The sequence below is a fragment of the Coffea arabica genome, chromosome 11e, assembly GCF_036785885.1.
Source record: "Coffea arabica cultivar ET-39 chromosome 11e, Coffea Arabica ET-39 HiFi, whole genome shotgun sequence".
NCBI lineage: Eukaryota > Viridiplantae > Streptophyta > Magnoliopsida > Gentianales > Rubiaceae > Coffea > Coffea arabica.
This window is the reverse complement of record NC_092331.1, coordinates 32322187-32344017: the sequence shown is the minus strand read 5'-3', so window position 1 is coordinate 32344017 and position 21831 is coordinate 32322187. Positions and strand designations below refer to the sequence as shown.

At 40.2% G+C, this 21831-nt stretch overlaps 20 non-coding genes across 20 annotated transcripts; all 20 read right to left on the bottom strand.

The window, feature by feature from the left end:
• Positions 1 to 550: 550 nt before the first annotated feature.
• On the bottom strand, positions 551 to 669 carry LOC140030580 (5S ribosomal RNA). Its single transcript, XR_011834495.1, has one exon. It is a non-coding gene; the product is annotated as a 5S ribosomal RNA (ribosomal RNA).
• A 1135-nt stretch (positions 670 to 1804) lies between these two features.
• Positions 1805 to 1923, bottom strand: LOC140030052 (5S ribosomal RNA). The gene has a single exon (XR_011833966.1). It is a non-coding gene; the product is annotated as a 5S ribosomal RNA (ribosomal RNA).
• A 1135-nt stretch (positions 1924 to 3058) lies between these two features.
• LOC140030579 (5S ribosomal RNA) lies at positions 3059 to 3177 on the bottom strand. Its single transcript, XR_011834494.1, has one exon. It is a non-coding gene; the product is annotated as a 5S ribosomal RNA (ribosomal RNA).
• Positions 3178 to 4312: 1135 nt separating this feature from the next.
• On the bottom strand, positions 4313 to 4431 carry LOC140030578 (5S ribosomal RNA). Its single transcript, XR_011834493.1, has one exon. It is a non-coding gene; the product is annotated as a 5S ribosomal RNA (ribosomal RNA).
• A 1135-nt stretch (positions 4432 to 5566) lies between these two features.
• Positions 5567 to 5685, bottom strand: LOC140030050 (5S ribosomal RNA). The gene has a single exon (XR_011833964.1). It is a non-coding gene; the product is annotated as a 5S ribosomal RNA (ribosomal RNA).
• Positions 5686 to 6820: 1135 nt separating this feature from the next.
• Positions 6821 to 6939, bottom strand: LOC140030577 (5S ribosomal RNA). Its single transcript, XR_011834492.1, has one exon. It is a non-coding gene; the product is annotated as a 5S ribosomal RNA (ribosomal RNA).
• A 1135-nt stretch (positions 6940 to 8074) lies between these two features.
• LOC140031072 (5S ribosomal RNA) lies at positions 8075 to 8193 on the bottom strand. The gene has a single exon (XR_011834993.1). It is a non-coding gene; the product is annotated as a 5S ribosomal RNA (ribosomal RNA).
• A 414-nt stretch (positions 8194 to 8607) lies between these two features.
• Positions 8608 to 8726, bottom strand: LOC140031641 (5S ribosomal RNA). Its single transcript, XR_011835563.1, has one exon. It is a non-coding gene; the product is annotated as a 5S ribosomal RNA (ribosomal RNA).
• Positions 8727 to 9140: 414 nt separating this feature from the next.
• LOC140032039 (5S ribosomal RNA) lies at positions 9141 to 9259 on the bottom strand. Its single transcript, XR_011835965.1, has one exon. It is a non-coding gene; the product is annotated as a 5S ribosomal RNA (ribosomal RNA).
• Positions 9260 to 9673: 414 nt separating this feature from the next.
• LOC140032038 (5S ribosomal RNA) lies at positions 9674 to 9792 on the bottom strand. Its single transcript, XR_011835964.1, has one exon. It is a non-coding gene; the product is annotated as a 5S ribosomal RNA (ribosomal RNA).
• Positions 9793 to 10927: 1135 nt separating this feature from the next.
• Positions 10928 to 11046, bottom strand: LOC140031104 (5S ribosomal RNA). The gene has a single exon (XR_011835025.1). It is a non-coding gene; the product is annotated as a 5S ribosomal RNA (ribosomal RNA).
• Positions 11047 to 12179: 1133 nt separating this feature from the next.
• On the bottom strand, positions 12180 to 12298 carry LOC140030576 (5S ribosomal RNA). Its single transcript, XR_011834491.1, has one exon. It is a non-coding gene; the product is annotated as a 5S ribosomal RNA (ribosomal RNA).
• A 1135-nt stretch (positions 12299 to 13433) lies between these two features.
• LOC140032037 (5S ribosomal RNA) lies at positions 13434 to 13552 on the bottom strand. The gene has a single exon (XR_011835963.1). It is a non-coding gene; the product is annotated as a 5S ribosomal RNA (ribosomal RNA).
• A 414-nt stretch (positions 13553 to 13966) lies between these two features.
• LOC140032036 (5S ribosomal RNA) lies at positions 13967 to 14085 on the bottom strand. The gene has a single exon (XR_011835962.1). It is a non-coding gene; the product is annotated as a 5S ribosomal RNA (ribosomal RNA).
• A 1135-nt stretch (positions 14086 to 15220) lies between these two features.
• LOC140030575 (5S ribosomal RNA) lies at positions 15221 to 15339 on the bottom strand. Its single transcript, XR_011834490.1, has one exon. It is a non-coding gene; the product is annotated as a 5S ribosomal RNA (ribosomal RNA).
• A 1134-nt stretch (positions 15340 to 16473) lies between these two features.
• Positions 16474 to 16592, bottom strand: LOC140030574 (5S ribosomal RNA). The gene has a single exon (XR_011834489.1). It is a non-coding gene; the product is annotated as a 5S ribosomal RNA (ribosomal RNA).
• Positions 16593 to 17725: 1133 nt separating this feature from the next.
• On the bottom strand, positions 17726 to 17844 carry LOC140030573 (5S ribosomal RNA). Its single transcript, XR_011834488.1, has one exon. It is a non-coding gene; the product is annotated as a 5S ribosomal RNA (ribosomal RNA).
• A 1135-nt stretch (positions 17845 to 18979) lies between these two features.
• LOC140030049 (5S ribosomal RNA) lies at positions 18980 to 19098 on the bottom strand. The gene has a single exon (XR_011833963.1). It is a non-coding gene; the product is annotated as a 5S ribosomal RNA (ribosomal RNA).
• A 1135-nt stretch (positions 19099 to 20233) lies between these two features.
• LOC140030572 (5S ribosomal RNA) lies at positions 20234 to 20352 on the bottom strand. Its single transcript, XR_011834487.1, has one exon. It is a non-coding gene; the product is annotated as a 5S ribosomal RNA (ribosomal RNA).
• Positions 20353 to 21487: 1135 nt separating this feature from the next.
• On the bottom strand, positions 21488 to 21606 carry LOC140030570 (5S ribosomal RNA). The gene has a single exon (XR_011834485.1). It is a non-coding gene; the product is annotated as a 5S ribosomal RNA (ribosomal RNA).
• Between the last annotated feature and the right edge of the window lie 225 nt (positions 21607 to 21831).

Sequence of the window (21831 nt, the reverse complement as noted above, 5' to 3'; positions counted from 1 at the left end):
AAAATAATATAATATATTATTTGTCCAAGTATAATAATTTCAACTTCACACAAATTAAATAAATTCGTTTAGGATTAAGTAATTAATGCCTTTGAAAAAAAGAATAACTTAGTTTAGTTAGATAAAATTATTTTTATGTTTATTAAATTATTTTTAACTCGTAAACGGGTCATATCGGGTCATATCAGGTCACCACGGGTTGACCCGAAATCGACCGGTTTTCTTTTCGGGTTCATCGGGTCCAACCGGATTCTGACCCGAATTCCCGAAACCTCAACCCAAACCCATTAATTTCGTGTTAGGCTCGTATCGTGTTTTCAGGTCGTGTCGAAAATTGCCACCCCTAGTTGCGGTGATACATTTGCGCCGACAAATTTGAGCGACGATCCGGGCTTTGATCGAGCCGTACCGTTCCTGATTTGTCTCGCGCCTTCAGACCCGCCTTCATGCTTCGACAAGAAGCAAAATATAAAGCAATCGTTCCGACGGAGCTAAATTACTACAGGATAAAGAACGAATAGGAAATTTGGATTTCGAAACAAAAAAGAGAGGGGTGCAACACGAGGACTTCCCAGGGGGTCACCCATCCTAGTACCACTCTCGCCCAAGCACGCTTAACTTCGGAGTTCTGATGGGATCCGGTGCATTAGTGCTGGTATGGTCGCACCCGCCATGTTCCTTTCGCTTTATTCTTTTAAACTACCCCGTCCTGCGAAGCAGTGTGGCTTTTCTAGACCGAAATTCATTTTAAGCGTCAATTCAAGCATTTTCCTCTTATCCTTTTATTTATTTACTTTATTTTTCTTTTTGTTATTGATTTGCACCCTGTTTTTTTCCCTCATCCCGCAACTCTAAATTATCATGAAATCAATCCTTCACGCTTGCAGTCAGGGGTGGCAATTCGGGTCCAAATCAGGTTGGCGGGTCGGGTTCGGGTCAACAGATTTTCTGGCGGGTCTGTTGACCCGAACCCCGACCCGCCAACCCGTGACGGGTCAGGTATGCTGACCCGAACCCGAAGATTTCAGGTTTACGGGGCTGCGGGTCGACCCGAAATGACCCGAAACTTAATTTTAATTTATTAATTTATCACTGTAATTTCTAATAAAATCAATTTCTCACAAAACTAATTACATAATCAAGTAATAAAAATTTAAATAAATGATTCCAAATCAAATCTAAAATAAATTAAACACCGTAAAAGTGTTTTATCCCAAGCAAAATATAAAATAAATTAAAACAATATAAAAGTGAAAAATAATATAATATATTATTTGTCCAAGTATAATAATTTCAACTTCACACAAATTAAATAAATTCGTTTAGGATTAAGTAATTAATGCCTTTGAAAAAAAGAATAACTTAGTTTAGTTAGATAAAATTATTTTTATGTTTATTAAATTATTTTTAACTCGTAAACGGGTCATATCGGGTCATATCAGGTCACCACGGGTTGACCCGAAATCGACCGGTTATCTTTTCGGGTTCATCGGGTCCAACCCGATTCTGACCCGAATTCCCGAAACCTCAACCCAAACCCATTAATTTCGTGTTAGGCTCGTGTCGTGTTTTCAGGTCGTGTCGAAAATTGCCACCCCTAGTTGCGGTGATACATTTGCGCCGACAAATTTGAGCGACGATCCGGGCTTTGATCGAGCCGTACCGTTCCTGATTTGTCTCGCGCCTTCAGACCCGCCTTCATGCTTCGACAAGAAGCAAAATATAAAGCAATCGTTCCGACGGAGCTAAATTACTACAGGATAAAGAACGAATAGGAAATTTGGATTTCGAAACAAAAAAGAGAGGGGTGCAACACGAGGACTTCCCAGGGGGTCACCCATCCTAGTACTACTCTCGCCCAAGCACGCTTAACTTCGGAGTTCTGATGGGATCCGGTGCATTAGTGCTGGTATGGTCGCACCAGCCATGTTCCTTTCGCTTTATTCTTTTAAACTACCCCGTCCTGCGAAGCAGTGTGGCTTTTCTTGACCGAAATTCATTTTAAGCGTCAATTCAAGCATTTTCCTCTTATCCTTTTATTTATTTACTTTATTTTTCTCTTTGTTATTGATTTGTACCCTGTTTTTTTCCCTCATCCCGCAACTCTAAATTATCATGAAATCAATCCTTCACGCTTGCAGTCAGGGGTGGCAATTCGGGTCCAAATCAGGTTGGCGGGTCGGGTTCGGGTCAACAGACCCGCCAGAAAATCTGTTGACCCGAACCCCGACCCGCCAACCCGTGACGGGTCAGGTATGCTGACCCGAACCCGAAGATTTCAGGTTTACGGGGCGGCGGGTCGACCCGAAATGACCCGAAACTTAATTTTAATTTATTAATTTATCACTGTAATTTCTAATAAAATCAATTTCTCACAAAACTAATTACATAATCAAGTAATAAAAATTTAAATAAATGATTCCAAATCAAATCTAAAATAAATTAAACACCGTAAAAGTGTTTTATCCCAAGCAAAATATAAAATAAATTAAAACAATATAAAAGTGAAAAATAATATAATATATTATTTGTCCAAGTATAATAATTTCAACTTCACACAAATTAAATAAATTCGTTTAGGATTAAGTAATTAATGCCTTTGAAAAAAAGAATAACTTAGTTTAGTTAGATAAAATTATTTTTATGTTTATTAAATTATTTTTAACTCGTAAACGGGTCATATCGGGTCATATCAGGTCACCACGGGTTGACCCGAAATCGACCGGTTTTCTTTTCGGGTTCATCGGGTCCAACCGGATTCTGACCCGAATTCCCGAAACCTCAACCCAAACCCATTAATTTCGTGTTAGGCTCGTATCGTGTTTTCAGGTCGTGTCGAAAATTGCCACCCCTAGTTGCGGTGATACATTTGCGCCGACAAATTTGAGCGACGATCCGGGCTTTGATCGAGCCGTACCGTTCCTGATTTGTCTCGCGCCTTCAGACCCGCCTTCATGCTTCGACAACAAGCAAAATATAAAGCAATCGTTCCGACGGAGCTAAATTACTACAGGATAAAGAACGAATAGGAAATTTGGATTTCGAAACAAAAAAGAGAGGGGTGCAACACGAGGACTTCCCAGGGGGTCACCCATCCTAGTACCACTCTCGCCCAAGCACGCTTAACTTCGGAGTTCTGATGGGATCCGGTGCATTAGTGCTGGTATGGTCGCACCCGCCATGTTCCTTTCGCTTTATTCTTTTAAACTACCCCGTCCTGCGAAGCAGTGTGGCTTTTCTAGACCGAAATTCATTTTAAGCGTCAATTCAAGCATTTTCCTCTTATCCTTTTATTTATTTACTTTATTTTTCTTTTTGTTATTGATTTGCACCCTATTTTTTTCCCTCATCCCGCAACTCTAAATTATCATGAAATCAATCCTTCACGCTTGCAGTCAGGGGTGGCAATTCGGGTCCAAATCAGGTTGGCGGGTCGGGTTCGGGTCAACAGACCCGCCAGAAAATCTGTTGACCCGAACCCCGACCCGCCAACCCGTGACGGGTCAGGTATGCTGACCCGAACCCGAAGATTTCAGGTTTACGGGGCGGCGGGTCGACCCGAAATGACCCGAAACTTAATTTTAATTTATTAATTTATCACTGTAATTTCTAATAAAATCAATTTCTCACAAAACTAATTACATAATCAAGTAATAAAAATTTAAATAAATGATTCCAAATCAAATCTAAAATAAATTAAACACCGTAAAAGTGTTTTATCCCAAGCAAAATATAAAATAAATTAAAACAATATAAAAGTGAAAAATAATATAATATATTATTTGTCCAAGTATAATAATTTCAACTTCACACAAATTAAATAAATTCGTTTAGGATTAAGTAATTAATGCCTTTGAAAAAAAGAATAACTTAGTTTAGTTAGATAAAATTATTTTTATGTTTATTAAATTATTTTTAACTCGTAAACGGGTCATATCGGGTCATATCAGGTCACCACGGGTTGACCCGAAATCGACCGGTTTTCTTTTCGGGTTCATCGGGTCCAACCGGATTCTGACCCGAATTCCCGAAACCTCAACCCAAACCCATTAATTTCGTGTTAGGCTCGTATCGTGTTTTCAGGTCGTGTCGAAAATTGCCACCCCTAGTTGCGGTGATACATTTGCGCCGACAAATTTGAGCGACGATCCGGGCTTTGATCGAGCCGTACCGTTCCTGATTTGTCTCGCGCCTTCAGACCCGCCTTCATGCTTCGACAAGAAGCAAAATATAAAGCAATCGTTCCGACGGAGCTAAATTACTACAGGATAAAGAACGAATAGGAAATTTGGATTTCGAAACAAAAAAGAGAGGGGTGCAACACGAGGACTTCCCAGGGGGTCACCCATCCTAGTACCACTCTCGCCCAAGCACGCTTAACTTCGGAGTTCTGATGGGATCCGGTGCATTAGTGCTGGTATGGTCGCACCCGCCATGTTCCTTTCGCTTTATTCTTTTAAACTACCCCGTCCTGCGAAGCAGTGTGGCTTTTCTAGACCGAAATTCATTTTAAGCGTCAATTCAAGCATTTTCCTCTTATCCTTTTATTTATTTACTTTATTTTTCTTTTTGTTATTGATTTGCACCCTGTTTTTTTCCCTCATCCCGCAACTCTAAATTATCATGAAATCAATCCTTCACGCTTGCAGTCAGGGGTGGCAATTCGGGTCCAAATCAGGTTGGCGGGTCGGGTTCGGGTCAACAGATTTTCTGGCGGGTCTGTTGACCCGAACCCCGACCCGCCAACCCGTGACGGGTCAGGTATGCTGACCCGAACCCGAAGATTTCAGGTTTACGGGGCTGCGGGTCGACCCGAAATGACCCGAAACTTAATTTTAATTTATTAATTTATCACTGTAATTTCTAATAAAATCAATTTCTCACAAAACTAATTACATAATCAAGTAATAAAAATTTAAATAAATGATTCCAAATCAAATCTAAAATAAATTAAACACCGTAAAAGTGTTTTATCCCAAGCAAAATATAAAATAAATTAAAACAATATAAAAGTGAAAAATAATATAATATATTATTTGTCCAAGTATAATAATTTCAACTTCACACAAATTAAATAAATTCGTTTAGGATTAAGTAATTAATGCCTTTGAAAAAAAGAATAACTTAGTTTAGTTAGATAAAATTATTTTTATGTTTATTAAATTATTTTTAACTCGTAAACGGGTCATATCGGGTCATATCAGGTCACCACGGGTTGACCCGAAATCGACCGGTTATCTTTTCGGGTTCATCGGGTCCAACCCGATTCTGACCCGAATTCCCGAAACCTCAACCCAAACCCATTAATTTCGTGTTAGGCTCGTGTCGTGTTTTCAGGTCGTGTCGAAAATTGCCACCCCTAGTTGCGGTGATACATTTGCGCCGACAAATTTGAGCGACGATCCGGGCTTTGATCGAGCCGTACCGTTCCTGATTTGTCTCGCGCCTTCAGACCCGCCTTCATGCTTCGACAAGAAGCAAAATATAAAGCAATCGTTCCGACGGAGCTAAATTACTACAGGATAAAGAACGAATAGGAAATTTGGATTTCGAAACAAAAAAGAGAGGGGTGCAACACGAGGACTTCCCAGGGGGTCACCCATCCTAGTACTACTCTCGCCCAAGCACGCTTAACTTCGGAGTTCTGATGGGATCCGGTGCATTAGTGCTGGTATGGTCGCACCAGCCATGTTCCTTTCGCTTTATTCTTTTAAACTACCCCGTCCTGCGAAGCAGTGTGGCTTTTCTTGACCGAAATTCATTTTAAGCGTCAATTCAAGCATTTTCCTCTTATCCTTTTATTTATTTACTTTATTTTTCTCTTTGTTATTGATTTGTACCCTGTTTTTTTCCCTCATCCCGCAACTCTAAATTATCATGAAATCAATCCTTCACGCTTGCAGTCAGGGGTGGCAATTCGGGTCCAAATCAGGTTGGCGGGTCGGGTTCGGGTCAACAGACCCGCCAGAAAATCTGTTGACCCGAACCCCGACCCGCCAACCCGTGACGGGTCAGGTATGCTGACCCGAACCCGAAGATTTCAGGTTTACGGGGCGGCGGGTCGACCCGAAATGACCCGAAACTTAATTTTAATTTATTAATTTATCACTGTAATTTCTAATAAAATCAATTTCTCACAAAACTAATTACATAATCAAGTAATAAAAATTTAAATAAATGATTCCAAATCAAATCTAAAATAAATTAAACACCGTAAAAGTGTTTTATCCCAAGCAAAATATAAAATAAATTAAAACAATATAAAAGTGAAAAATAATATAATATATTATTTGTCCAAGTATAATAATTTCAACTTCACACAAATTAAATAAATTCGTTTAGGATTAAGTAATTAATGCCTTTGAAAAAAAGAATAACTTAGTTTAGTTAGATAAAATTATTTTTATGTTTATTAAATTATTTTTAACTCGTAAACGGGTCATATCGGGTCATATCAGGTCACCACGGGTTGACCCGAAATCGACCGGTTTTCTTTTCGGGTTCATCGGGTCCAACCGGATTCTGACCCGAATTCCCGAAACCTCAACCCAAACCCATTAATTTCGTGTTAGGCTCGTATCGTGTTTTCAGGTCGTGTCGAAAATTGCCACCCCTAGTTGCGGTGATACATTTGCGCCGACAAATTTGAGCGACGATCCGGGCTTTGATCGAGCCGTACCGTTCCTGATTTGTCTCGCGCCTTCAGACCCGCCTTCATGCTTCGACAAGAAGCAAAATATAAAGCAATCGTTCCGACGGAGCTAAATTACTACAGGATAAAGAACGAATAGGAAATTTGGATTTCGAAACAAAAAAGAGAGGGGTGCAACACGAGGACTTCCCAGGGGGTCACCCATCCTAGTACCACTCTCGCCCAAGCACGCTTAACTTCGGAGTTCTGATGGGATCCGGTGCATTAGTGCTGGTATGGTCGCACCCGCCATGTTCCTTTCGCTTTATTCTTTTAAACTACCCCGTCCTGCGAAGCAGTGTGGCTTTTCTAGACCGAAATTCATTTTAAGCGTCAATTCAAGCATTTTCCTCTTATCCTTTTATTTATTTACTTTATTTTTCTTTTTGTTATTGATTTGCACCCTATTTTTTTCCCTCATCCCGCAACTCTAAATTATCATGAAATCAATCCTTCACGCTTGCAGTCAGGGGTGGCAATTCGGGTCCAAATCAGGTTGGCGGGTCGGGTTCGGGTCAACAGACCCGCCAGAAAATCTGTTGACCCGAACCCCGACCCGCCAACCCGTGACGGGTCAGGTATGCTGACCCGAACCCGAAGATTTCAGGTTTACGGGGCGGCGGGTCGACCCGAAATGACCCGAAACTTAATTTTAATTTATTAATTTATCACTGTAATTTCTAATAAAATCAATTTCTCACAAAACTAATTACATAATCAAGTAATAAAAATTTAAATAAATGATTCCAAATCAAATCTAAAATAAATTAAACACCGTAAAAGTGTTTTATCCCAAGCAAAATATAAAATAAATTAAAACAATATAAAAGTGAAAAATAATATAATATATTATTTGTCCAAGTATAATAATTTCAACTTCACACAAATTAAATAAATTCGTTTAGGATTAAGTAATTAATGCCTTTGAAAAAAAGAATAACTTAGTTTAGTTAGATAAAATTATTTTTATGTTTATTAAATTATTTTTAACTCGTAAACGGGTCATATCGGGTCATATCAGGTCACCACGGGTTGACCCGAAATCGACCGGTTTTCTTTTCGGGTTCATCGGGTCCAACCGGATTCTGACCCGAATTCCCGAAACCTCAACCCAAACCCATTAATTTCGTGTTAGGCTCGTATCGTGTTTTCAGGTCGTGTCGAAAATTGCCACCCCTAGTTGCGGTGATACATTTGCGCCGACAAATTTGAGCGACGATCCGGGCTTTGATCGAGCCGTACCGTTCCTGATTTGTCTCGCGCCTTCAGACCCGCCTTCATGCTTCGACAAGAAGCAAAATATAAAGCAATCGTTCCGACGGAGCTAAATTACTACAGGATAAAGAACGAATAGGAAATTTGGATTTCGAAACAAAAAAGAGAGGGGTGCAACACGAGGACTTCCCAGGGGGTCACCCATCCTAGTACTACTCTCGCCCAAGCACGCTTAACTTTGGAGTTCTGATGGGATCCGGTGCAATAGTGCTGGTATGATCGCACCCGCCATGTTCCTTTCGCTTTATTCTTTTAAACCACCCCGTGCTGCGAAACAGTGTGGCTTTTCTAGACCGAAATTCATTTTAAGCTTCAATTCAAGCATTTTCCTCTTATCCTTTTATTTATTTACTTTATATTTTTTTTGTTATTGATTTGCACCTTATTTTTTTCCCTCATCCCGCAACTCTAAATTATCATGAAATCAATCCTTCACGCTTGCGGTGATACATTTGCGCCGACAAATTTGAGCGACGATCCGGGCTTTGATCGAGCCGTACCGTTCCTGATTTGTCTCGCGCCTTCAGACCCGCCTTCATGCTTCGACAAGAAGCAAAATATAAAGCAATCGTTCCGACGGAGCTAAATTACTACAGGATAAAGAACGAATAGGAAATTTGGATTTCGAAACAAAAAAGAGAGGGGTGCAACACGAGGACTTCCCAGGGGGTCACCCATCCTAGTACCACTCTCGCCCAAGCACGCATAACTTCGGAGTTCTGATGGGATCCGGTGCATTAGTGCTGGTATGATCGCACCCGCCATGTTCCTTTCGCTTTATTCTTTTAAACCACCCCGTGCTGCGAAACAGTGTGGCTTTTCTAGACCGAAATTCATTTTAAGCTTCGATTCAAGCATTTTCCTCTTATCCTATTATTTATTTACTTTATATTTTTTTTGTTATTGATTTGCACCTTATTTTTTTCCCTCATCCCGCAACTCAAAATTATCATGAAATCAATCCTTCACGCTTGCGGTGATACATTTGCGCCGACAAATTTGAGCGACGATCCGGGCTTTGATCGAGCAATACCGTTCCTGATTTGTCTCGCGCCTTCAGACCCGCCTTCATGCTTCGACAAGAAGCAAAATATAAAGCAGTCGTTCCGACGGAGCTAAATTACTACAGGATAAAGAACGAATAGGAAATTTGGATTTCGAAACAAAAATGAGAGGGGTGCAACACGAGGACTTCCCAGGGGGTCACCCATCCTAGTACTACTCTCGCCTAAGCACGCTTAACTTCGGAGTTCTGATGGGATCCGGTGCATTAATGCCGGTATGATCGCACGCGCCATTTTTCTTTCGCTTTATTCCTTTAAACTACCCAGTCCTGCGAAGCAGTGTGGCTTTTCTAGACCGAAATTCATTTTAAGCGTCAATTCAAGCATTTTACTCTTATCCTTTTATTTATTTACTTTATTTTTTTTTTGTTATTGATTTGCACCTTATTTTTGTCCCTCATCCCGCAACTCTAAATTATCATGAAATCAATCCTTCACGCTTGCGGTGATACATTTGCGCCGACAAATTTGAGCGACGATCCGGGCTTTGATCGAGCAATACCGTTCCTGATTTGTCTCGCGCCTTCAGACCCGCCTTCATGCTTCGACAAGAAGCAAAATATAAAGCAGTCGTTCCGACGGAGCTAAATTACTACAGGATAAAGAACGAATAGGAAATTTGGATTTCGAAACAAAAATGAGAGGGGTGCAACACGAGGACTTCCCAGGGGGTCACCCATCCTAGTACTACTCTCGCCTAAGCACGCTTAACTTCGGAGTTCTGATGGGATCCGGTGCATTAATGCCGGTATGATCGCACGCGCCATTTTTCTTTCGCTTTATTCCTTTAAACTACCCAGTCCTGCGAAGCAGTGTGGCTTTTCTAGACCGAAATTCATTTTAAGCGTCAATTCAAGCATTTTCCTCTTATCCTTTTATTTATTTACTTTATATTTTTTTTTGTTATTGATTTGCACCCTGTTTTTTTCCCTCATCCCGCAACTCTAAATTATCATGAAATCAATCCTTCACGCTTGCAGTCAGGGGTGGCAATTCGGGTCCAAATCAGGTTGGCGGGTCGGGTTCGGGTCAACAGACCCGCCAGAAAATCTGTTGACCCGAACCCCGACCCGCCAACCCGTGACGGGTCAGGTATGCTGACCCGAACCCGAAGATTTCAGGTTTACGGGGCGGCGGGTCGACCCGAAATGACCCGAAACTTAATTTTAATTTATTAATTTATCACTGTATTTTCTAATAAAATCAATTTCTCACAAAACTAATTACATAATCAAGTAATAAAAATTTAAATAAATGATTCCAAATCAAATCTAAAATAAATTAAACACCGTAAAAGTGTTTTATCCCAAGCAAAATATAAAATAAATTAAAACAATATAAAAGTGAAAAATAATATAATATATTATTTGTCCAAGTATAATAATTTCAACTTCACACAAATTAAATAAATTCGTTTAGGATTAAGTAATTAATGCCTTTGAAAAAAAGAATAACTTAGTTTAGTTAGATAAAATTATTTTTATGTTTATTAAATTATTTTTAACTCGTAAACGGGTCATATCGGGTCATATCAGGTCACCACGGGTTGACCCGAAATCGACCGGTTTTCTTTTCGGGTTCATCGGGTCCAACCCGATTCTGACCCGAATTCCCGAAACCTCAACCCAAACCCATTAATTTCGTGTTATGCTCGTGTCGTGTTTTCAGGTCGTGTCGAAAATTGCCACCCCTAGTTGCGGTGATACATTTGCGCCGACAAATTTGAGCGACGATCCGGGCTTTGGTCGAGCCGTACCGTTCCTGATTTGTCTCGCGCCTTCAGACCCGCCTTCATGCTTCGACAAGAAGCAAAATATAAAGCAATCGTTCCGACGGAGCTAAATTACTACAGGATAAAGAACGAATAGGAAATTTGGATTTCGAAACAAAAAAGAGAGGGGTGCAACACGAGGACTTCCCAGGGGGTCACCCATCCTAGTACCACTCTCGCCCAAGCACGCTTAACTTCGGAGTTCTGATGGGATCCGGTGCATTAGTGCTGGTATGGTCGCATCCGCCATGTTCCTTTCGCTTTATTCTTTTAAACTACCCCGTCCTGCGAAGCAGTGTGGCTTTTCTAGACCGAAATTCATTTTAAGCGTCAATTCAAGCATTTTCCTCTTATCCTTTTATTTATTTACTTTATTTTTTTTTGTTATTGATTTGCACCCTGTTTTTTTCCCTCATCCCGCAACTCTAAATTATCATGAAATCAATCCTTCACGCTTGCAGTCAGGGGTGGCAATTCGGGTCCAAATCAGGTTGGCGGGTCGGGTTCGGGTCAACAGACCCGTCAGAAAATCTGTTGACCCGAACCCCGACCCGCCAACCCGTGACGGGTCAGGTATGCTGACCCGAACCCGAAGATTTCAGGTTTACGGGGCGGCGGGTCGACCCGAAATGACCCGAAACTTAATTTTAATTTATTAATTTATCACTGTAATTTCTAATAAAATCAATTTCTCACAAAACTAATTACATAATCAAGTAATAAAAATTTAAATAAATGATTCCAAATCAAATCTAAAATAAATTAAACACCGTAAAAGTGTTTCATCCCAAGCAAAATATAAAATAAATTAAAACAATATAAAAGTGAAAAATAATATAATATATTATTTGTCCAAGTATAATAATTTCAACTTCACACAAATTAAATAAATTCGTTTAGGATTAAGTAATTAATGCCTTTGAAAAAAAGAATAACTTAGTTTAGTTAGATAAAATTATTTTTATGTTTATTAAATTATTTTTAACTCGTAAACGGGTCATATCGGGTCATATCAGGTCACCACGGGTTGACCCGAAATCGACCGGTTTTCTTTTCGGATTCATCGGGTCCAACCGGATTCTGACCCGAATTCCCGAAACCTCAACCCAAACCCATTAATTTCGTGTTAGGCTCGTATCGTGTTTTCAGGTCGTGTCGAAAATTGCCACCCCTAGTTGCGGTGATACATTTGCGCCGACAAATTTGAGCGACGATCCGGGCTTTGATCGAGCCGTACCGTTCCTGATTTGTCTCGCGCCTTCAGACCCGCCTTCATGCTTCGACAAGAAGCAAAATATAAAGCAATCGTTCCGACGGAGCTAAATTACTACAGGATAAAGAACGAATAGGAAATTTGGATTTCGAAACAAAAAAGAGAGGGGTGCAACACGAGGACTTCCCAGGGGGTCACCCATCCTAGTACCACTCTCGCCCAAGCACGCTTAACTTCGGAGTTCTGATGGGATCCGGTGCATTAGTGCTGGTATGGTCGCACCCGCCATGTTCCTTTCGCTTTATTCTTTTAAACTACCCCGTCCTGCGAAGCAGTGTGGCTTTTCTAGACCGAAATTCATTTTCAGCGTCAATTCAAGCATTTTCCTCTTATCCTTTTATTTATTTACTTTATTTTTCTTTTTGTTATTGATTTGCACCCTGTTTTTTTCCCTCATCCCGCAACTCTAAATTATCATGAAATCAATCCTTCACGCTTGCAGTCAGGGGTGGCAATTCGGGTCCAAATCAGGGTGGCGGGTCGGGTTCGGGTCAACAGACCCGCCAGAAAATCTGTTGACCCGAACCCCGACCCGCCAACCCGTGACGGGTCAGGTATGCTGACCCGAACCCGAAGATTTCAGGTTTACGGGGCTGCGGGTCGACCCGAAATGACCCGAAACTTAATTTTAATTTATTAATTTATCACTGTAATTTCTAATAAAATCAATTTCTCACAAAACTAATTACATAATCAAGTAATAAAAATTTAAATAAATGATTCCAAATCAAATCTAAAATAAATTAAACACCGTAAAAGTGTTTTATCCCAAGCAAAATATAAAATAAATTAAAACAATATAAAAGTGAAAAATAATATAATATATTATTTGTCCAAGTATAATAATTTCAACTTCACACAAATTAAATAAATTCGTTTAGGATTAAGTAATTAATGCCTTTGAAAAAAAGAATAACTTAGTTTAGTTAGATAAAATTATTTTTATGTTTATTAAATTATTTTTAACTCGTAAACGGGTCATATCGGGTCATATCAGGTCACCACGGGTTGACCCGAAATCGACCGGTTATCTTTTCGGGTTCATCGGGTCCAACCCGATTCTGACCCGAATTCCCGAAACCTCAACCCAAACCCATTAATTTCGTGTTAGGCACGTGTCGTGTTTTCAGGTCGTGTCGAAAATTGCCACCCCTAGTTGCGGTGATACATTTGCGCCGACAAATTTGAGCGACGATCCGGGCTTTGATCGAGCCGTACCGTTCCTGATTTGTCTCGCGCCTTCAGACCCGCCTTCATGCTTCGACAAGAAGCAAAATATAAAGCAATCGTTCCGACGGAGCTAAATTACTACAGGATAAAGAACGAATAGGAAATTTGGATTTCGAAACAAAAATGAGAGGGGTGCAACACGAGGACTTCCCAGGGGGTCACCCATCCTAGTACTACTCTCGCCTAAGCACGCTTAACTTCGGAGTTCTGATGGGATCCGGTGCATTAATGCCGGTATGATCGCACGCGCCATTTTTCTTTCGCTTTATTCCTTTAAACTACCCAGTCCTGCGAAGCAGTGTGGCTTTTCTAGACCGAAATTCATTTTAAGCGTCAATTCAAGCATTTTACTCTTATCCTTTTATTTATTTACTTTATTTTTTTTTTGTTATTGATTTGCACCTTATTTTTGTCCCTCATCCCGCAACTCTAAATTATCATGAAATCAATCCTTCACGCTTGCGGTGATACATTTGCGCCGACAAATTTGAGCGACGATCCGGGCTTTGATCGAGCAATACCGTTCCTGATTTGTCTCGCGCCTTCAGACCCGCCTTCATGCTTCGACAAGAAGCAAAATATAAAGCAGTCGTTCCGACGGAGCTAAATTACTACAGGATAAAGAACGAATAGGAAATTTGGATTTCGAAACAAAAATGAGAGGGGTGCAACACGAGGACTTCCCAGGGGGTCACCCATCCTAGTACTACTCTCGCCTAAGCACGCTTAACTTCGGAGTTCTGATGGGATCCGGTGCATTAATGCCGGTATGATCGCACGCGCCATTTTTCTTTCGCTTTATTCCTTTAAACTACCCAGTCCTGCGAAGCAGTGTGGCTTTTCTAGACCGAAATTCATTTTAAGCGTCAATTCAAGCATTTTCCTCTTATCCTTTTATTTATTTACTTTATATTTTTTTTTGTTATTGATTTGCACCCTGTTTTTTTCCCTCATCCCGCAACTCTAAATTATCATGAAATCAATCCTTCACGCTTGCAGTTAGGGGTGGCAATTCGGGTCCAAATCAGGTTGGCGGGTCGGGTTCGGGTCAACAGACCCGCCAGAAAATCTGTTGACCCGAACCCCGACCCGCCAACCCGTGACGGGTCAGGTATGCTGACCCGAACCCGAAGATTTCAGGTTTACGGGGCGGCGGGTAGACCCGAAATGACCCGAAACTTAATTTTAATTTATTAATTTATCACTGTAATTTCTAATAAAATCAATTTCTCACAAAACTAATTACATAATCAAGTAATAAAAATTTAAATAAATGATTCCAAATCAAATCTAAAATAAATTAAACACCGTAAAAGTGTTTTATCCCAAGCAAAATATAAAATAAATTAAAACAATATAAAAGTGAAAAATAATATAATATATTATTTGTCCAAGTATAATAATTTCAACTTCACACAAATTAAATAAATTCGTTTAGGATTAAGTAATTAATGCCTTTGAAAAAAAGAATAACTTAGTTTAGTTAGATAAAATTATTTTTATGTTTATTAAATTATTTTTAACTCGTAAACGGGTCATATCGGGTCATATCAGGTCACCACGGGTTGACCCGAAATCGACCGGTTTTCTTTTCGGGTTCATCGGGTCCAACCCGATTCTGACCCGAATTCCCGAAACCTCAACCCAAACCCATTAATTTCGTGTTAGGCTCGTGTCGTGTTTTCAGGTCGTGTCGAAAATTGCCACCCCTAGTTGCGGTGATACATTTGCGCCGACAAATTTGAGCGACGATCCGGGCTTTGGTCGAGCCGTACCGTTCCTGATTTGTCTCGCGCCTTCAGACCCGCCTTCATGCTTCGACAAGAAGCAAAATATAAAGCAATCGTTCCGACGGAGCTAAATTACTACAGGATAAAGAACGAATAGGAAATTTGGATTTCGAAACAAAAAAGAGAGGGGTGCAACACGAGGACTTCCCAGGGGGTCACCCATCCTAGTACCACTCTCGCCCAAGCACGCTTAACTTCGGAGTTCTGATGGGATCCGGTGCATTAGTGCTGGTATGGTCGCACCCGCCATGTTCCTTTCGCTTTATTCTTTTAAACTACCCCGTCCTGCGAAGCAGTGTGGCTTTTCTAGACCGAAATTCATTTTAAGCGTCAATTCAAGCATTTTCCTCTTATCCTTTTATTTATTTACTTTATTTTTTTTTTGTTATTGATTTGCACCCTGTTTTTTTCCCTCATCCCGCAACTCTAAATTATCATGAAATCAATCCTTCACGCTTGCAGTCAGGGGTGGCAATTCGGGTCCAAATCAGGTTGGTGGGTCGGGTTCGGGTCAACAGACCCGCCAGAAAATCTGTTGACCCGAACCCCGACCCGCCAACCCGTGACGGGTCAGGTATGCTGACCCGAACCCGAAGATTTCAGGTTTACGGGGCGGCGGGTCGACCCGAAATGACCCGAAACTTAATTTTAATTTATTAATTTATCGCTGTATTTTCTAATAAAATCAATTTCTCACAAAACTAATTACATAATCAAGTAATAAAAATTTAAATAAATGATTCCAAATCAAATCTAAAATAAATTAAACACCGTAAAAGTGTTTTATCCCAAGCAAAATATAAAATAAATTAAAACAATATAAAAGTGAAAAATAATATAATATATTATTTGTCCAAGTATAATAATTTCAACTTCACACAAATTAAATAAATTCGTTTAGGATTAAGTAATTAATGCCTTTGAAAAAAAGAATAACTTAGTTTAGTTAGATAAAATTATTTTTATGTTTATTAAATTATTTTTAACTCGTAAACGGGTCATATCGGGTCATATCAGGTCACCACGGGTTGACCCAAAATCGACCGGTTTTCTTTTCGGGTTCATCGGGTCCAACCCTATTCTGACCCGAATTCCCGAAACCTCAACCCAAACCCATTAATTTCGTGTTATGCTCGTGTCGTGTTTTCAGGTCGTGTCGAAAATTGCCACCCCTAGTTGCGGTGATACATTTGCGCCGACAAATTTGAGCGACGATCCGGGCTTTGGTCGAGCCGTACCGTTCCTGATTTGTCTCGCGCCTTCAGACCCGCCTTCATGCTTCGACAAGAAGCAAAATATAAAGCAATCGTTCCGACGGAGCTAAATTACTACAGGATAAAGAACGAATAGGAAATTTGGATTTCGAAACAAAAAAGAGAGGGGTGCAACACGAGGACTTCCCAGGGGGTCACCCATCCTAGTACCACTCTCGCCCAAGCACGCTTAACTTCGGAGTTCTGATGGGATCCGGTGCATTAGTGCTGGTATGGTCGCACCCGCCATGTTCCTTTCGCTTTATTCTTTTAAACTACCCCGTCCTGCGAAGCAGTGTGGCTTTTCTAGACCGAAATTCATTTTAAGCGTCAATTCAAGCATTTTCCTCTTATCCTTTTATTTATTTACTTTATTTTTTTTTGTTATTGATTTGCACCCTGTTTTTTTCCCTCATCCCGCAACTCTAAATTATCATGAAATCAATCCTTCACGCTTGCAGTCAGGGGTGGCAATTCGGGTCCAAATCAGGTTGGCGGGTCGGGTTCGGGTCAACAGACCCGCCAGAAAATCTGTTGACCCGAACCCCGACCCGCCAACCCGTGACGGGTCAGGTATGCTGACCCGAACCCGAAGATTTCAGGTTTACGGGGCGGCGGGTCGACCCGAAATGACCCGAAACTTAATTTTAATTTATTAATTTATCACTGTAATTTCTAATAAAATCAATTTCTCACAAAACTAATTACATAATCAAGTAATAAAAATTTAAATAAATGATTCCAAATCAAATCTAAAATAAATTAAACACCGTAAAAGTGTTTTATCCCAAGCAAAATATAAAATAAATTAAAACAATATAAAAGTGAAAAATAATATAATATATTATTTGTCCAAGTATAATAATTTCAACTTCACACAAATTAAATAAATTCGTTTAGGATTAAGTAATTAATGCCTTTGAAAAAAAGAATAACTTAGTTTAGTTAGATAAAATTATTTTTATGTTTATTAAATTATTTTTAACTCGTAAACGGGTCATATCGGGTCATATCAGGTCACCACGGGTTGACCCGAAATCGACCGGTTTTCTTTTCGGGTTCATCGGGTCCAACCGGATTCTGACCCGAATTCCCGAAACCTCAACCCAAACCCATTAATTTCGTGTTAGGCTCGTATCGTGTTTTCAGGTCGTGTCGAAAATTGCCACCCCTAGTTGCGGTGATACATTTGCGCCGACAAATTTGAGCGACGATCCGGGCTTTGATCGAGCCGTACCGTTCCTGATTTGTCTCGCGCCTTCAGACCCGCCTTCATGCTTCGACAAGAAGCAAAATATAAAGCAATCGTTCCGACGGAGCTAAATTACTACAGGATAAAGAACGAATAGGAAATTTGGATTTCGAAACAAAAAAGAGAGGGGTGCAACACGAGGACTTCCCAGGGGGTCACCCATCCTAGTACCACTCTCGCCCAAGCACGCTTAACTTCGGAGTTCTGATGGGATCCGGTGCATTAGTGCTGGTATGGTCGCACCCGCCATGTTCCTTTCGCTTTATTCTTTTAAACTACCCCGTCCTGCGAAGCAGTGTGGCTTTTCTAGACCGAAATTCATTTTAAGCGTCAATTCAAGCATTTTCCTCTTATCCTTTTATTTATTTACTTTATTTTTCTTTTTGTTATTGATTTGCACCCTGTTTTTTTCCCTCATCCCGCAACTCTAAATTATCATGAAATCAATCCTTCACGCTTGCAGTCAGGGGTGGCAATTCGGGTCCAAATCAGGTTGGCGGGTCGGGTTCGGGTCAACAGATTTTCTGGCGGGTCTGTTGACCCGAACCCCGACCCGCCAACCCGTGACGGGTCAGGTATGCTGACCCGAACCCGAAGATTTCAGGTTTACGGGGCTGCGGGTCGACCCGAAATGACCCGAAACTTAATTTTAATTTATTAATTTATCACTGTAATTTCTAATAAAATCAATTTCTCACAAAACTAATTACATAATCAAGTAATAAAAATTTAAATAAATGATTCCAAATCAAATCTAAAATAAATTAAACACCGTAAAAGTGTTTTATCCCAAGCAAAATATAAAATAAATTAAAACAATATAAAAGTGAAAAATAATATAATATATTATTTGTCCAAGTATAATAATTTCAACTTCACACAAATTAAATAAATTCGTTTAGGATTAAGTAATTAATGCCTTTGAAAAAAAGAATAACTTAGTTTAGTTAGATAAAATTATTTTTATGTTTATTAAATTATTTTTAACTCGTAAACGGGTCATATCGGGTCATATCAGGTCACCACGGGTTGACCCGAAATCGACCGGTTATCTTTTCGGGTTCATCGGGTCCAACCCGATTCTGACCCGAATTCCCGAAACCTCAACCCAAACCCATTAATTTCGTGTTAGGCTCGTGTCGTGTTTTCAGGTCGTGTCGAAAATTGCCACCCCTAGTTGCGGTGATACATTTGCGCCGACAAATTTGAGCGACGATCCGGGCTTTGATCGAGCCGTACCGTTCCTGATTTGTCTCGCGCCTTCAGACCCGCCTTCATGCTTCGACAAGAAGCAAAATATAAAGCAATCGTTCCGACGGAGCTAAATTACTACAGGATAAAGAACGAATAGGAAATTTGGATTTCGAAACAAAAAAGAGAGGGGTGCAACACGAGGACTTCCCAGGGGGTCACCCATCCTAGTACTACTCTCGCCCAAGCACGCTTAACTTCGGAGTTCTGATGGGATCCGGTGCATTAGTGCTGGTATGGTCGCACCAGCCATGTTCCTTTCGCTTTATTCTTTTAAACTACCCCGTCCTGCGAAGCAGTGTGGCTTTTCTTGACCGAAATTCATTTTAAGCGTCAATTCAAGCATTTTCCTCTTATCCTTTTATTTATTTACTTTATTTTTCTCTTTGTTATTGATTTGTACCCTGTTTTTTTCCCTCATCCCGCAACTCTAAATTATCATGAAATCAATCCTTCACGCTTGCAGTCAGGGGTGGCAATTCGGGTCCAAATCAGGTTGGCGGGTCGGGTTCGGGTCAACAGACCCGCCAGAAAATCTGTTGACCCGAACCCCGACCCGCCAACCCGTGACGGGTCAGGTATGCTGACCCGAACCCGAAGATTTCAGGTTTACGGGGCGGCGGGTCGACCCGAAATGACCCGAAACTTAATTTTAATTTATTAATTTATCACTGTAATTTCTAATAAAATCAATTTCTCACAAAACTAATTACATAATCAAGTAATAAAAATTTAAATAAATGATTCCAAATCAAATCTAAAATAAATTAAACACCGTAAAAGTGTTTTATCCCAAGCAAAATATAAAATAAATTAAAACAATATAAAAGTGAAAAATAATATAATATATTATTTGTCCAAGTATAATAATTTCAACTTCACACAAATTAAATAAATTCGTTTAGGATTAAGTAATTAATGCCTTTGAAAAAAAGAATAACTTAGTTTAGTTAGATAAAATTATTTTTATGTTTATTAAATTATTTTTAACTCGTAAACGGGTCATATCGGGTCATATCAGGTCACCACGGGTTGACCCGAAATCGACCGGTTTTCTTTTCGGGTTCATCGGGTCCAACCGGATTCTGACCCGAATTCCCGAAACCTCAACCCAAACCCATTAATTTCGTGTTAGGCTCGTATCGTGTTTTCAGGTCGTGTCGAAAATTGCCACCCCTAGTTGCGGTGATACATTTGCGCCGACAAATTTGAGCGACGATCCGGGCTTTGATCGAGCCGTACCGTTCCTGATTTGTCTCGCGCCTTCAGACCCGCCTTCATGCTTCGACAACAAGCAAAATATAAAGCAATCGTTCCGACGGAGCTAAATTACTACAGGATAAAGAACGAATAGGAAATTTGGATTTCGAAACAAAAAAGAGAGGGGTGCAACACGAGGACTTCCCAGGGGGTCACCCATCCTAGTACCACTCTCGCCCAAGCACGCTTAACTTCGGAGTTCTGATGGGATCCGGTGCATTAGTGCTGGTATGGTCGCACCCGCCATGTTCCTTTCGCTTTATTCTTTTAAACTACCCCGTCCTGCGAAGCAGTGTGGCTTTTCTAGACCGAAATTCATTTTAAGCGTCAATTCAAGCATTTTCCTCTTATCCTTTTATTTATTTACTTTATTTTTCTTTTTGTTATTGATTTGCACCCTATTTTTTTCCCTCATCCCGCAACTCTAAATTATCATGAAATCAATCCTTCACGCTTGCAGTCAGGGGTGGCAATTCGGGTCCAAATCAGGTTGGCGGGTCGGGTTCGGGTCAACAGACCCGCCAGAAAATCTGTTGACCCGAACCCCGACCCGCCAACCCGTGACGGGTCAGGTATGCTGACCCGAACCCGAAGATTTCAGGTTTACGGGGCGGCGGGTCGACCCGAAATGACCCGAAACTTAATTTTAATTTATTAATTTATCACTGTAATTTCTAATAAAATCAATTTCTCACAAAACTAATTACATAATCAAGTAATAAAAATTTAAATAAATGATTCCAAATCAAATCTAAAATAAATTAAACACCGTAAAAGTGTTTTATCCCAAGCAAAATATAAAATAAATTAAAACAATATAAAAGTGAAAAATAATATAATATATTATTTGTCCAAGTATAATAATTTCAACTTCACACAAATTAAATAAATTCGTTTAGGATTAAGTAATTAATGCCTTTGAAAAAAAGAATAACTTAGTTTAGTTAGATAAAATTATTTTTATGTTTATTAAATTATTTTTAACTCGTAAACGGGTCATATCGGGTCATATCAGGTCACCACGGGTTGACCCGAAATCGACCGGTTTTCTTTTCGGGTTCATCGGGTCCAACCGGATTCTGACCCGAATTCCCGAAACCTCAACCCAAACCCATTAATTTCGTGTTAGGCTCGTATCGTGTTTTCAGGTCGTGTCGAAAATTGCCACCCCTAGTTGCGGTGATACATTTGCGCCGACAAATTTGAGCGACGATCCGGGCTTTGATCGAGCCGTACCGTTCCTGATTTGTCTCGCGCCTTCAGACCCGCCTTCATGCTTCGACAAGAAGCAAAATATAAAGCAATCGTTCCGACGGAGCTAAATTACTACAGGATAAAGAACGAATAGGAAATTTGGATTTCGAAACAAAAAAGAGAGGGGTGCAACACGAGGACTTCCCAGGGGGTCACCCATCCTAGTACCACTCTCGCCCAAGCACGCTTAACTTCGGAGTTCTGATGGGATCCGGTGCATTAGTGCTGGTATGGTCGCACCCGCCATGTTCCTTTCGCTTTATTCTTTTAAACTACCCCGTCCTGCGAAGCAGTGTGGCTTTTCTAGACCGAAATTCATTTTAAGCGTCAATTCAAGCATTTTCCTCTTATCCTTTTATTTATTTACTTTATTTTTCTTTTTGTTATTGATTTGCACCCTGTTTTTTTCCCTCATCCCGCAACTCTAAATTATCATGAAATCAATCCTTCACGCTTGCAGTCAGGGG